The sequence below is a fragment of the Helianthus annuus genome, chromosome 3 (assembly GCF_002127325.2).
Source record: "Helianthus annuus cultivar XRQ/B chromosome 3, HanXRQr2.0-SUNRISE, whole genome shotgun sequence".
Lineage (NCBI taxonomy): Eukaryota > Viridiplantae > Streptophyta > Magnoliopsida > Asterales > Asteraceae > Helianthus > Helianthus annuus.
Window position 1 is genome coordinate 171,235,061 of NC_035435.2, and position 12,274 is coordinate 171,247,334.

General features: G+C 38.0%; 1 long non-coding RNA gene across 3 annotated transcripts; it reads left to right on the plus strand.

Annotated features, from left to right (window-relative positions):
* The first annotated feature begins 2,328 nt into the window (after positions 1–2,328).
* Positions 2,329–4,656, plus strand: LOC110930833. Of its 3 annotated transcripts, none has more exons than XR_004888954.1 (7): positions 2,331–2,963; positions 3,055–3,116; positions 3,594–3,724; positions 3,817–3,914; positions 3,995–4,268; positions 4,357–4,405; positions 4,561–4,656. It is a non-coding gene; the product is annotated as an uncharacterized LOC110930833 (long non-coding RNA). The 3 variants fall into 3 exon arrangements; XR_004888955.1 differs by having other exon boundaries at positions 2,333–2,963; positions 3,995–4,133; XR_004888953.1 differs by having other exon boundaries at positions 2,329–2,963; positions 3,995–4,405.
* The last annotated feature ends 7,618 nt before the right edge of the window (positions 4,657–12,274 follow it).

Here is a 12,274-nt window from a genome sequence, read left to right on the forward strand (position 1 = left end):
ACGCCCATGAATACAGATGTTGTTGGTGACCCGACTCACCGCCCAAAGACACATTGTGGTAAAATAGGGTAGACCTAATGACAAAAGGCCACCCACACTCGTGAACGCAGACGACACTGGTGACATCTTACCGTTTCGACTAGTACCATTTCAACCCGTGCCTTTTCATCTCAAACTATTTCGACCCGAATTGGGGTGGTGAGGGTCGGAGTGATAAATTCCAATTTATTTGAAAACAAACACATCAAAAATGGAATTGAGATTACAATTCCAACAATTTCTATTTCAATTCCTATATAAATTCTAGTTCCGATTCCAAACATTCGGTGAACCGAACACATATTTATAGTTTATTTTGTTCGCTTAATAACCTAAAGAGTTTGGACCAAATAAAAGCGTAAAGTTCATCTATTATTTTCTGGTTGATTTTTTTTTATATAGTAATATTAACATAAAAAGTAATTCAATTAATATTTTAAGTTATATCATAGGCTTAAATAAAAGTCTATTATTTTTTCGTTGAATTTTTTTTTATATAGTAATATTAACATAAAAAGAAATTTATTTACCTAAATATTAAAAAGACAAGTAAATGAAGAGTAGTAATAATAATAATAAATAAATAATAAAAAGAGAATAATAAATAAATATTAAAAAGAGAAAATAGAAATGAATGAATAGAATTGGGTACATTGGTATCAAATTTATCAAACTGAGTGTATTTTCGGTATTCGTTCGGTACCGGTATTCATCGGGTTTTACCCTCAAATACCGGTGTCGTACCAGTGCCAACCGTATCAAGCCGTACTGTACCAGGTATATTCGGTACCGGTACTCACTTTTGAGGATTTCGTTACCGGTTGGTACCGAGCTAATCAATCCTGTAGCAACGTAGCAATGCAAGTAATTGCATAGTTTAGATTACTTTTCATACACACAGTAAGTAAGCTGTATTTCGTTTGAATGAGGTTTTATATACACAACAACTTATTTTGCTTTATTTTATGTCTTTTTACGTAATGAATGAATTGTAGCATGTAAAATTAACTTGGATATTTAGATTATTGATGAGCAAATTGTATCAAATCCTGTAATCAAACCGGTATCGTATCGGTACCAAATTTACTATACCAAATCACTTTCGGTACCAATTTGGTACCTACCTTTTGGCATTTTCAGAATCGTTACTTTTGGTTCGACACCGGTCTAGCACGATACCTATATTTATTAATTTTTACCTTCAAATACCATACCGTATTGTACCGAGCATTTTCGGTGCCGTTACTACCTAACTTTGATGATTTTCCGGATCGGTACTTTCGGTGTCGTTACCGGTACCGAGCTCATCCATATTTTAACGTGTTAGCACCGTAATAACTGAACTGGAAACAACCGAATTTCCAACGTGTAGGACGTATGGGTCCTATTATTATATATTAGGTTATTTAAAATCGCTTTTTAGGACAGATTGACTATCCTTTTCACGACAATTTTATTTATGTTTTGATATTTGGTATCTGCTTGCCGTTACTGACACGCGTTTTGCAGTTATTAGGTCCCCGCCGCAACGCGCGGGCGGAAATTTAACTAGTTTACATATATTAAAAATAGAATCGAATGAACAGTGAATTAAATATTATAAGGGTTAGGATCATTGCAGTACTCTATATATTTGCAGAACTTACAGAACCTTTTGTAGCCAATCATTTTATTTGATTTTTCTTTTATTCATTTTATTTAAATTTTCTTTTATTTTTTAGTAAAGGGTAAAAAAGTAAATATGAATATCCCAAGTTATCATACATTTTTAAATCTCCTTATTTTTCTCAGTTTCAAACGTACAATAACAAATTATTAATAATTTATTTTGAAAAGTCAATTTAATCAAATCTTTCATTTCTTTATTAAATCATTATCCTTATATTGAAAAAGAAACGTAATGAACAGTACATCCAACATTAAAAAAGAAACGTAATCCTTATATTGAAAAAGAAACGTAATGAACAGTACATCCAACATTAAAAAAGAAACGTAATGAACAGTACATCCAACAGTAAAACAGGGAAATAAAAGGGAACACCCCTGTTGTTTATCTTCCTCATTTGGCAAAAGACCAACAGAGGAACGCCGGAGGACTCCACCACCTTAGAGTGAGAGAAAGATGCAAATGTATAGAGAGAGAAGATAGTGAGAGAGAGAATCTCCTTATATTAAAAAAGAAATGTAATGAACAGTACATCCAACAGTAAAACAGGGAAATAAAAGGGCACACCCCTGTTGTTTATCTTCCTCATTTGGCAAAAGACCAACAGAGGAACGCCGGAGGACTCCACCACCTTAGAGCGAGAGAAAGATGCAAATGTATAGAGAGAGAAGATAGTGAGAGAGAATCGTGAGGGAGTGGTGGCTGACCACCGCCTTTGGTGGCGGAGCCACGCCGACGCCACCTGATTCCGGCGCCTCTACAACCCCAACTGACGAACAACGGCTGAGGGTTTAAGAGAGAGACGCTGTGTAGACGATGGTCATGACGACGCTTTGTGGGGTAATCCAAATACCCACCGCTTTTTCTCCTTTCTTCAAAACCTAACCCTAACCCACATGAAAGAGAGTCTGGAGAGAAAGAGAGGGGAGAAGAGATAGGAGACAGAGGCGGAGAAGTCTTCGGCTTCGACACGGTGGACGCGCCGAACATGGCTCTCCAGCGTCGACATAACAGACGGGTCCGCCGTACATGGTGGTGGAGTTATGTCGGTTCTCCGGCGTCGGCAACGGTGAAGAGGCATCCACCGGGTTTTTCGGTGCAAATGAGATTCCGACAGTGAGTTACGATTTTGAGCCTGCCGTAACGGTGGAACCTCCGGTGGTGTATCAGAATAAACAGTCAGATGTGGATTTGGAGGCTGCGACAGAATTAAAAGAGAAACAACCGGTCAACCGAACATGGATCTCCGGCGTCGAAGGTCAATTTTCTGATTAATTAATTTTTACCCACCGGTTTTCAATACAGACCGCGGAGAACCCTAACTTTCGTGTTCTTGTTTACGGTACCAGGTGTTATATTCGAGATTAAATGAGGCAAAGGAAAAATATTCTGATGGATGGCTTTGTTTTTGGTATATTAGAGCATTCACATCCAATCCATCAAATTATACATACATTCCACTAAAAAACAACTCCTATATCAATATATTTTCACTAAAAACAAATACTTTTTCTCTATCCTTTCAATTAAATAATATTATCATTACATTTTTCTCTAACTTCCACTCACAACCACTTTCAAAATATATTAAAAAATTATAACGGGTGAACAGTGTCCCCCAAAATATACAGATGAACAGTAACATTTTCTCTCCTCTACTCACAACCACTTTTTATACCATTTATAATATAAAAACCCCTCCTCACATAATTTGATGGTTAGGATGTGAATGCTCTTATAATGATTTGAAAATTTATAGTTATTGATCTTTATAAGACCTATTCAAATTATCATAGATTTTATAATTACATATTTGAGTATTATCATCGTTACAAATCACCTGAGCAAACCCAAATATCCATTTCACTTTGCTAATTTTTGAAAACAGGACTAGCCCATCAGAATTTGTAATTCCATTAGCCAAGTACTATAAAGCAGTCTACAACAACCAGATATCTCTTGGCATGTGGTTCCAATTGATGTTCGAGACTAAAGAACTGGGAACAAGAATGTAAAGAGGTCTAACTTTTAAATATTAAACATACTTACTTTGTTTGTTTTTTTTTTTTGTATATTGTGGTTTAAATATATTAGTGGAAAAATTATTACAGGCATATGGGTACGATTACTTAGGCATATGGGTATGATTACTGGTATTAGTGATCTGAATGGTGTTCGATGGAAGAACTCGCAATGGCATAACCTACAGGTATACTTATTTCTCATGTTGGCATATTTCAGAACAACTAAAGTGTCGGTCTAACATAATCATTTTTTGGTCTTGAGTAGGTTTGCTGGCACGAGGCAACTGCTGGCGAAAGGCATGACCGTGTATCGATTTGGGAGATTGAGCCCATTACAACCCTTTTTCATTCATATATCCCACCCTTTTAGCAAACAAAACGACCCAACCAAGAAGGAATGTTAGGTGGCGAGTTAGCGGATATTGATAATAGGTTAAAGAGAACAAAGTTGTGTCTTTAGTCTAATGGATGAACACGCAGCAAAACCCGTCTATGGCTAATCAAATCCAACCGGGTTATTTGAACCTGTTGATGTGAAAGTCGAAAATTCAAATTCTCATTTTTTCCCTTCTTTCTTTCAACTATTTAAATTCATAAGTTATAAAGTTATCTTCTTTATAATCGCAGATTGATAAACATGGGAGCTGGTCATGTAAGCGTGAAGTATGGCTTCAAAGTATGTAATCACTAACAAGTGAACACCATGTTTTTTTATTTCTTTTTAGTAAATATGTTTAAATTTGTGAAGATTGCATGGAGACGATTTTCAAGATTAGATCCATTACTATTTTCATTTAATTAGATCATATTGCTATGTTGTTTTGGATTCAGAAACTGAACCGTTGTCGACGATGCATCAAGAATGATCCAGTTTGGCCATCCAGCATTGATGTTTTATCTATAGCAAGGTTTTGCATTAAAAGGACTCATGTGTGAAAACCGGTTAATCTCTTAACACCATGATTAGTTAGATAGATAGTTTAAAGTTAGTTAATTAGCGGTTACAAAGTATAGGGGCCGAAATTGACAAGATGGAAGATTATAACCACCACCACCACCGAAGGGGTGTGTCCTCCTCTCTTCTCCTCATACCGATCGGCCAAGAGACACCACCAAAGGAGACGCAACTGTTCGGATAAATGGCTATAAATCGACACAACTCTTTACAAGCAATCTCATCCACAAGATCCAAAAGACGCGACTATTCACGAAGAGACGTGTCCTTTCATTCGCATCCATTCAAGTCTATAAATAGGGCTGAAATTTGTTTCATTTGTCATTCGATTCTAGTTATTCGATTTGTATATACTCACATTCATACATTTCGGTTATATACAAGTTCGATTATTGTTTATTATTCAAGTTTGTTATCACGCTCGTTAGAGATCAAGATCCAAGTTCGGGCCAACAAATTGGTATCAGAGCATCAGGCTCTAGGCGTGGGAATCGCAAGGCATCGCAGGGAATTCGCGATCAGGTTTCAATTTCGTTTAAATTCGCAAAGTTTCAATTTCAGAATTTATTTTCGGTTCTAGGAAGTCGGTTGAACCGAACGGTTAGGAATCTAGGGTTCGTTTGCTTTGATTCCGGGGTTATAGTGCGAATTAGATTGATTTGGTTGTTTTGGTTATTACACGATTCGGGTAATCGGGGTTGTTAAGATATATTGAAACCAAAAGGAAAGTTTAGTAAAAGTGAAGATTATTCGACAGGAAGAAATGTCAGGAGCAACCGGGCAAAATCCGATAAATGGAAATTCTCTTTCCCAGTTTCAGTGTCCGATTCTGAAACCAACAAACTATACGGTTTGGGCTATTCGTATCAAGACGATTCTTGAAGCGAATGGTTTATGGGAAACGATTGAACCGGCAGAAAATGCAACGGTAGACGCTAAGAAAGATAAGTCTATAATTGCATATCTGTTTCAAGCAATACCAGAAGACGTTGTATTGCAAGTTGCAAGTTGTAAAACCGCAAAAGAGATTTGGGAGAATCTAAAGATTAGACACGTTGGCGTAGATCGGGTACAAAAGGCGCGTATGCACACGCTAATGTCAGAATTTGAAATGTTGCAAATGAGGGATGACGACACTATTGATTCGTTCACCGCAAAGATTAATAGTATCGTTACCCGAGCAACAGAAGTAGGATCGACTATGAGTCAATCGACTCTAGTACGCAAACTCTTAAATGGCGTACCAGATAGGTTTACTCAAATCGTTGCCTCTATGGAACAATACTCCGATCTAGAAACTATGACGCTACAAGAAGCGGTCGGAAGACTAAAGACGTATGAAGAACGTCTCAAGTTAAAGAAAGGAAACCAAGGAGAAAGCCAAGATAGGCTTATGTTTACACATCAGGATAACAACAGAGGAAGGCAATCTGGAAACCGCGGTCGTGGTAGATTTAACCAGACGCGTGGAAATTGGCGAAACAATGGAAATAGGCAAAGTCCCAGAAACGAAGGATCTACATCAAGGCCCAGAAATGGAAATTCAAGAAACTGGAGGAAGTTTGCAAGAACCGACTTAAGTAAGATCCAATGTTTTAAGTGTCAGAAGTTTGGACACTACAAGAAGGATTGTTCTGAGAAAGACGATGTGCAAGAGCATTCAAACCTCGTCGAGGAAGACGAAGCACCCGTATTGCTGATGACAATACAAGAAGAAAATGTTCAAGAAAGGGCTCTGCTAAACGAGGAACGGATAAAACCGACAAGTTATGCCTCAGGAGATGAAAATCTATGGTACTTAGACAACGGGGCCAGCAACCACATGACAGGAGTGCGAAGTCACTTCAAGGAGTTAGATGAAACGGTGACAGGGCAAGTACGATTTGGTGATGGGTCACACGTAGAAATTAAAGGCAAAGGTTCAATACTACTGGAATGTCTGAATCAAGAACAAAAGATTGTTTCACAAGTATACTACATTCCAAGTCTGAAGACCAATATATTGAGCCTCGGACAACTTACAGAAATTGGTTGCAAAGTGGTTATGGACGGAGATTTACTTACTATCCGAGATCGAAATAGAAAGCTACTAATGCGAGTCAAGAGAATGAAGAACAGGCTGTACAAAGTCAAACTGAAAACGGGAAAACCAATCTGCTTACTATCAAAGACCGAAGATACAACATGGTTATGGCACGCAAGGTTAGGCCATTTACACTTCGACGCTATTAAGGAAATGACTCGTAAGAACTTGGTACATGGAGTTCCCCAAATAAGTCATGCTAGTCAAGTCTGTGACGCATGCTTATTAGGAAAACATAGTAGGGCACCATTTCCAAATCAGGCAAAGTTCAGATCTTTAAAACCTCTGGACTTAGTCTATGGAGATTTGTGTGGTCCTATAACTCCACCAACACATGCTGGGAAGAAGTATATATTCTTACTTGTAGACGACTGTACTCGCTACATGTGGGCATATTTACTAACTTCCAAGGATCAAGCATTCGAAACATTTAAGGAGTTCAAAGAAAAGGTTGAAAAGGAAGCGCAGACCAAGTTAAAGATGCTAAGGACGGATAGAGGAGGTGAATTCACATCGGCTGAATTCAACAAGTATTGCAAAACCAACGGCATAGCAAGACAGCTTACAGCACCATACTCCCCACAGCAAAATGGAGTAGTAGAAAGGCGAAACAGGACGATGTTATCCACTACTCGCAGTATGCTAAAGGCAATGAACATGCCACAGAACTTTTGGGGTGAAGCAATACGACACGCGATATACGTACTAAACAGGGTTCCGACAAAAGCCCTGGTGAACAAGACACCATATGAAGCACTAAAAGGAAGGAAGCTAAATTTAGAACACTTGAAGGTTTTTGGCTGCACTGCTTACGCTAAGGTACTACCACTTCAACAAAAGAAGTTAGATGATAGAAGCGCACCTATGGTATACCTTGGAATAGAAGAAGGATCAAAGGCGTACAGATTATATGATCCAGCAAAGAACAAGATATGTGTCAGTAGAGATGTAAAGTTCATGGAAGGTCAACCATGGAACTGGAATAGTTATATGGAAACGGTAGATTCAGGGAATCCCGAATGGACTAACTTTGTCATTCAAGAAGATGACATACCACCAGAGTTAGAAGAAAATGAACCAAGAAGTCCAGGCAGTAGCGGGCCACATCATGACGACTCAGGAGTAGATCAGACAGAGGAACAAGACTCCTATGTAACCCCGCCAGCACAGTCAAACAATCAGAACTCAGCAGGAAGCTCAAGCAGTTTATCAAGTGGAGGTCCATCTACCTCTGAAAGTACAACGGAGAGTATTAGTGACACTCCAGTAAGACTAAGAAGTCTCGAAGGCCTGTATGAAGAGACAGAAGAAATACAACTAGATCCACATGAATTATTACTCGCAGAAGAAGAACCAAGGAATTACAAGGAAGCATCTAGTGACAGAAAGTGGATTGAAGCAATGAAGGCTGAGTTAGACTCAATAAACAAGAATAACACTTGGAAGTTGACGGAACTGCCAATTGGTCACAAAGCAATAGGTTTAAAGTGGGTATTCAAGACTAAGAAAGATGCAAACGGAAATATTGTCAGACACAAAGCAAGGCTAGTTGCAAAGGGATATGTTCAGCAACACGGAATAGACTTTGACGAAGTCTTTGCACCAGTAGCATGTATGGAAACAGTACGACTAATGTTGGCTTTAGCAGCATATCAAGGTTGGGAGGTACATCATCTAGATGTGAAATCTGCATTCTTACACGGAGACCTCAAGGAGGAAGTCTATGTATCACAACCAGAAGGATTTATAAAGCCAGGAAATGAAGGAAAGGTTTACAGACTATCAAAAGCACTGTATGGATTGAGACAAGCACCAAGAGCTTGGAATACGAAGTTAGATCAAACCCTAAAGTCACTTAACTTCAAGAAGTGTACTTTAGAGAACGCAATCTATACAAGAACAAGTGAAGCCTCTACACTAATAGTTGGAGTCTATGTTGATGACTTGATAGTCACTGGAACATCAAAGAAGGAAATAGACATCTTCAAATCTCAGATGAAGAACAAATTTGATATGAGCGATCTAGGATTGCTAGCATATTATCTGGGAATAGAAGTAATTCAAACAGGGGGTGAGATAGGCATCAAGCAGACAGGATATATCAACAAGATACTCAAAGACGCTGATATGTTATCCTGCAATGACACAAAGACACCCATGACTCCAGGAACTCAATTAACAAAGACTGAAGAAGGAGATCTAGTAGATGCAACACATTACAGAAGCCTGATAGGTTCTCTCAGGTACTTATTGCATACAAGACCAGATCTATGTTACCCAGTCAGTCTACTTAGTAGATTCATGCAAGAACCAAAGGAGCAACACCTGAAAGCAGTAAAGCAAATACTACGTTACATCAAAGGAACTAAAGAGCATGGAATCATTTACAAAAGACAAGGAGGATGTAAGATCACGGGTTATAGCGACAGTAGTTTTGGAGTTAATACAGACAAAGGAAAAGGAACAACTGGTCTGGTATTCTACTTTGGAGAATCACCTATAACCTGGTGTACACAGAAGCAACAAACAGTGGCACTATCATCATGCGAATCAGAATTCATGGCAGCCACTGCAGCAGCATGTCAGGCACTATGGCTTAAAAGATTGTTAAGTGAAATCACAGGCTGGAAGGAAGAGAAGATAACACTCAGAGTAGATAATGTTTCAGCAATAGCACTCATGAGAAACCCAGTCTTTCACGGAAGAAGCAAGCACATTGACACACGCTATCACTTCATAAGAGAATGCGTGGAAAACGAAGATATCAGTGTGGAGCATATAAGTGGAGAACTACAACGGGCAGATATACTAACAAAGGCACTAGCAAGGATCAAGTTTGCTACAATGAGAGAACTGCTCGGAATTCAAGACTTAAAGCAATTCATGGATGTTCGAGATTAAGGGGGTGAATGAAAACCGGTTAATCTCTTAACACCATGATTAGTTAGATAGATAGTTTAAAGTTAGTTAATTAGCGGTTACAAAGTATAGGGGCCGAAATTGACAAGATGGAAGATTATAACCACCACCACCACCGAAGGGGTGTGTCCTCCTCTCTTCTCCTCATACCGATCGGCCAAGAGACACCACCAAAGGAGACGCAACTGTTCGGATAAATGGCTATAAATCGACACAACTCTTCACAAGCAATCTCATCCACAAGATCCAAAAGACGCGACTATTCACGAAGAGACGTGTCCTTTCATTCGCATCCATTCAAGTCTATAAATAGGGCTGAAATTTGTTTCATTTGTCATTCGATTCTAGTTATTCGATTTGTATATACTCACATTCATACATTTCGGTTATATACAAGTTCGATTATTGTTTATTATTCAAGTTTGTTATCACGCTCGTTAGAGATCAAGATCCAAGTTCGGGCCAACAATGTGATACAATTTATCAAAATGCAGGTCAAGGGCAGTATCTACATAGTACAATTCCAACTCTCAAGAAGCTTCAGGACCTTTTGATTGTGAAGAGAAGGATTTGTTTATGTTAGTAGAGATATTTTTGGCATATGTAGTTTTATATCTCACGAGCAATATAAGTCATATGTAATATTCAACATGTTTTTGATGCAGCCTAGGAGAAGGTTTTGGCGTTCTTGTCTTTGAAACTTGGTAATCTTTTTTTTAGTTTATATATCAAGTTTTAAGTTAATCCTTAGCATCTCACGATGCGCGAAGAGACCTTTGTTGGCTGGGGCGAGCACTCTCTTTTCTTTGTCAAATTCCGTCTTACCAAACAAGACTGACTTCTTACCAACCCACGAAGAGTTGTGAGGCTGGACCAAGTACGAAGAATGAATCTATATCTGTGCACGGAAGGGCCGGCGGCCCCTCAACTGTTCGAACGCAATGCAATGCAATACTTAATGGAACCAACACAAAAATCAATCGTTGCACTTGCGCAACGCGCAACGATGAAAACACCTAGTTTAATGGAAAATGTAAATCAGGGTAACTCTTTTCTATAATTTTATACAATGTGATCGATGTATTTACATCTATATATTTGACCAGTTGCATGTATGTAATTTGCATTTTACATATGATCCATCCAATTGTATGTAATTCTTTATTTTTAACATGTATAATTAACCAAATTATATATGTGCAAGTGTCCTATATAATTACAGTATATTAACATATGTAAATCTTCAAACTTATCATAAATATCTTCAAAGACTAACGTCTATTTACATACATGAAAATCTTTATAGCAATCATATTTTATAAGTTTACCATCTATTTACATAAGACTTCATACTAATCCTCCATTTTTCAAAGTGAGTGTCGATTTACATATATAATCTTCATACCAATTATCAAGTTTTTAAACTAATTGTATATTTTCATGTATATAATCTTTATAGCAACCATTCTCAAATACCGGCTAATGATCCCTATGTACCCAGAAGATGAAACCTGTCCGATATGTCGTAAAGCTTGTATGGATAAATATGGGGAGCACGCAGTTCACTGTAAAGAGCTCCCTGGGTTTAAATATCGGCATGACCATGACTGGGTGCGAGATGTTTTGGGGGACATCTTAAGAAGAGCTGGGATTTCTGCTAAGAAAGAGGCCCCTGTGAATTTCCTCACGGACCCTATGGAAGGGAGATCTACTCTGCGACCAGCGGACCTGCTCGTCTTTGGCTGGGCTGGGGGGAAACATGCTTGTGTAGACCTCACGGGGGTTTCCCCTTTGGTTGGTTTAAGGGAAAACGGGTTTGTAGCTGGACTAGCAGCAAGAAAGGCAGAATTAAAGAAAGTGGATAAGCACGCTAAAGCTTGCGCAGAGAACCAACATGTCTTTATCCCTTTTGCCTTTGATACTTTTGGCTCCCTAGCGCCAGAAGCCATCAACTTCTTGACGAGGGTTCAACGGGTTATCCACAGCAATTGTTCGACCCCAAGGGGGCAGGGGTTTGTGTTCGGGAGGTTGGGGTTTGCAATTCAGAAAGGGTTGGCGGCGCAGCTTGTTGCCCGTCTACCTTCTGTTTTGATGTAACTTAACAAGTTTTCTGGTTATATTAAAAAAACAGAAATTGTGAGAAATGAAGAGATGCATAAAAAAAAAATTGTATATTTAAATACACGTAAATCTTCAAGTTGGTCATCTATTACATATATGTAAATTAACTGTTTACATATATGTAAATGTTACATGTATCTATAAGTAAACTATTTACACATATGTAACCACACCATTACATGTATGTAATAATTTTTCTATGCATAGCTACCAAAAAAATGAAATTCTAAATAAAACTTCAAAATTAATATTTATAACTTACTAGATCTATATTCACTTGATCCACTCAATTAATTACTTTAATGAAAGAAACAAAATGGATTGAAATCTATTTTGAAACTATGTACCGTAGAATGAAAATGAAAAGCAAAAGTAATCGGAACACTACAATTCATTTTGAAAAATAAAAATCAAAACTAAAATATTGTAGACTTTCTCATCAACCAGACTTCCATTTTGAGATTGCG